General features: G+C 47.9%; 9 non-coding genes and 1 pseudogene across 9 annotated transcripts; all 10 read left to right on the forward strand.

Annotated features, from left to right (window-relative positions):
* The first annotated feature begins 21 nt into the window (after positions 1-21).
* Positions 22-140, forward strand: LOC141355390 (5S ribosomal RNA). Its single transcript, XR_012361821.1, has one exon. It is a non-coding gene; the product is annotated as a 5S ribosomal RNA (ribosomal RNA).
* Positions 141-281: 141 nt separating this feature from the next.
* LOC141355391 (5S ribosomal RNA) lies at positions 282-400 on the forward strand. Its single transcript, XR_012361822.1, has one exon. It is a non-coding gene; the product is annotated as a 5S ribosomal RNA (ribosomal RNA).
* A 129-nt stretch (positions 401-529) lies between these two features.
* Positions 530-648, forward strand: LOC141353687 (5S ribosomal RNA; annotated as a pseudogene).
* A 129-nt stretch (positions 649-777) lies between these two features.
* Positions 778-896, forward strand: LOC141355392 (5S ribosomal RNA). The gene has a single exon (XR_012361823.1). It is a non-coding gene; the product is annotated as a 5S ribosomal RNA (ribosomal RNA).
* A 128-nt stretch (positions 897-1,024) lies between these two features.
* Positions 1,025-1,143, forward strand: LOC141355393 (5S ribosomal RNA). The gene has a single exon (XR_012361824.1). It is a non-coding gene; the product is annotated as a 5S ribosomal RNA (ribosomal RNA).
* Positions 1,144-1,284: 141 nt separating this feature from the next.
* On the forward strand, positions 1,285-1,403 carry LOC141357117 (5S ribosomal RNA). Its single transcript, XR_012363596.1, has one exon. It is a non-coding gene; the product is annotated as a 5S ribosomal RNA (ribosomal RNA).
* A 129-nt stretch (positions 1,404-1,532) lies between these two features.
* LOC141358277 (5S ribosomal RNA) lies at positions 1,533-1,651 on the forward strand. The gene has a single exon (XR_012364766.1). It is a non-coding gene; the product is annotated as a 5S ribosomal RNA (ribosomal RNA).
* Positions 1,652-1,791: 140 nt separating this feature from the next.
* Positions 1,792-1,910, forward strand: LOC141355394 (5S ribosomal RNA). The gene has a single exon (XR_012361825.1). It is a non-coding gene; the product is annotated as a 5S ribosomal RNA (ribosomal RNA).
* A 141-nt stretch (positions 1,911-2,051) lies between these two features.
* LOC141355395 (5S ribosomal RNA) lies at positions 2,052-2,170 on the forward strand. The gene has a single exon (XR_012361826.1). It is a non-coding gene; the product is annotated as a 5S ribosomal RNA (ribosomal RNA).
* A 141-nt stretch (positions 2,171-2,311) lies between these two features.
* LOC129418728 (5S ribosomal RNA) lies at positions 2,312-2,430 on the forward strand. The gene has a single exon (XR_008636221.1). It is a non-coding gene; the product is annotated as a 5S ribosomal RNA (ribosomal RNA).
* The last annotated feature ends 70 nt before the right edge of the window (positions 2,431-2,500 follow it).

Below are 2,500 nucleotides of genomic sequence, written 5' to 3' on the forward strand. Positions count from 1 at the left end.
TCTCGAATCGAGTCAGCGCTCGCTTACGGCCACACCACCCTGAGCACGCCCGCTCTCGTCTGATCTCGGAAGCCAAGCAGGGTCGGGCCTGGTTAGTACTTGGATGGGAGACCGCCTGGGAATACCAGGTGCTGTAAGCATTTAATTTTTTATTTAATTAATTATTTAATTATTTATTCATATAATTTTTTTCCAGAAATGCATCCTTTCTGTCAGCGTTCGCCGATGGCATGGCGTTGCCACATTAGTCTTGAAGTGGCTCTCGAATCGAATCAGCGCTCGCTTACGGCCACACCACCCTGAGCACGCCCGCTCTCGTCTGATCTCGGAAGCCAAGCAGGGTCGGGCCTGGTTAGTACTTGGATGGGAGACCGCCTGGGAATACCAGGTGCTGTAAGCATTTAATTAATTATTTAATTATTTATTCATATAATTTTTTTCCAGAAATGCATCCTTTCTGTAAGCGTTCGCCGATGGCATGGCGTTGCCACATTAGTCTTGAAGTGGCTCTCGAATCGAGTCAGCGCTCGCTTACGGCCACACCACCCTGAGCACGCCCGCTCTCGTCTGATCTCGGAAGCCAAGCAGGGTCGGGCCTGGTTAGTACTTGGATTGGAGACCGCCTGGGAATACCAGGTGCTGTAAGCATTTAATTAATTATTTAATTATTTATTCATATAATTTTTTTCCAGAAATGCATCCTTTCTGTAAGCGTTCGCCGATGGCATGGCGTTGCCACATTAGTCTTGAAGTGGCTCTCGAATCGAGTCAGCGCTCGCTTACGGCCACACCACCCTGAGCACGCCCGCTCTCGTCTGATCTCGGAAGCCAAGCAGGGTCGGGCCTGGTTAGTACTTGGATGGGAGACCGCCTGGGAATACCAGGTGCTGTAAGCATTTAATTAATTATTTAATTATTTATTCATATAATTTTTTCCAGAAATGCATCCTTTCTGTAAGCGTTCGCCGATGGCATGGCGTTGCCACATTAGTCTTGAAGTGGCTCTCGAATCGAGTCAGCGCTCGCTTACGGCCACACCACCCTGAGCACGCCCGCTCTCGTCTGATCTCGGAAGCCAAGCAGGGTCGGGCCTGGTTAGTACTTGGATGGGAGACCGCCTGGGAATACCAGGTGCTGTAAGCATTTAATTCTTTATTTAATTAATTATTTAATTATTTATTCATATAATTTTTTTCCAGAAATGCATCCTTTCTGTAAGCGTTCGCCGATGGCATGGCGTTGCCACATTAGTCTTGAAGTGGCTCTCGAATCGAGTCAGCGCTCGCTTACGGCCACACCACCCTGAGCACGCCCGCTCTCGTCTGATCTCGGAAGCCAAGCAGGGTCGGGCCTGGTTAGTACTTGGATGGGAGACCGCCTGGGAATCCCAGGTGCTGTAAGCATTTAATTAATTATTTAATTATTTATTCATATAATTTTTTTCCAGAAATGCATCCTTTCTGTAAGCGTTCGCCGATGGCATGGCGTTGCCACATTAGTCTTGAAGTGGCTCTCGAATCGAATCAGCGCTCGCTTACGGCCACACCACCCTGAGCACGCCCGCTCTCGTCTGATCTCGGAAGCCAAGCAGGGTCGGGCCTAGTTAGTACTTGGATGGGAGACCGCCTGGGAATACCAGGTGCTGTAAGCATTTAATTCTTTATTTAATTAATTATTTAATTATTTATTCATATAATTTTTTTCCAGAATGCATCCTTTCTGTAAGCGTTCGCCGATGGCATGGCGTTGCCACATTAGTCTTGAAGTGGCTCTCGAATCGAATCAGCGCTCGCTTACGGCCACACCACCCTGAGCACGCCCGCTCTCGTCTGATCTCGGAAGCCAAGCAGGGTCGGGCCTGGTTAGTACTTGGATGGGAGACCGCCTGGGAATACCAGGTGCTGTAAGCATTTAATTCTTTATTTAATTAATTATTTAATTATTTATTCATATAATTTTTTTCCAGAAATGCATCCTTTCTGTAAGCGTTCGCCGATGGCATGGCGTTGCCACATTAGTCTTGAAGTGGCTCTCGAATCGAGTCAGCGCTCGCTTACGGCCACACCACCCTGAGCACGCCCGCTCTCGTCTGATCTCGGAAGCCAAGCAGGGTCGGGCCTGGTTAGTACTTGGATGGGAGACCGCCTGGGAATACCAGGTGCTGTAAGCATTTAATTCTTTATTTAATTAATTATTTAATTATTTATTCATATAATTTTGTTCCAGAAATGCATCCTTTCTGTAAGCGTTCGCCGATGGCATGGCGTTGCCACATTAGTCTTGAAGTGGCTCTCGAATCGAGTCAGCGCTCGCTTACGGCCACACCACCCTGAGCACGCCCGCTCTCGTCTGATCTCGGAAGCCAAGCAGGGTCGGGCCTGGTTAGTACTTGGATGGGAGACCGCCTGGGAATACCAGGTGCTGTAAGCATTTAATTAATTATTTATTCATATAATTTTTTTCCAGAAATGCATCCTTTCTGTAAGCGTTCGCCGATGGC

Source organism: Misgurnus anguillicaudatus, chromosome 21, assembly GCF_027580225.2.
Source record: "Misgurnus anguillicaudatus chromosome 21, ASM2758022v2, whole genome shotgun sequence".
NCBI classification, from domain to species: domain Eukaryota; kingdom Metazoa; phylum Chordata; class Actinopteri; order Cypriniformes; family Cobitidae; genus Misgurnus; species Misgurnus anguillicaudatus.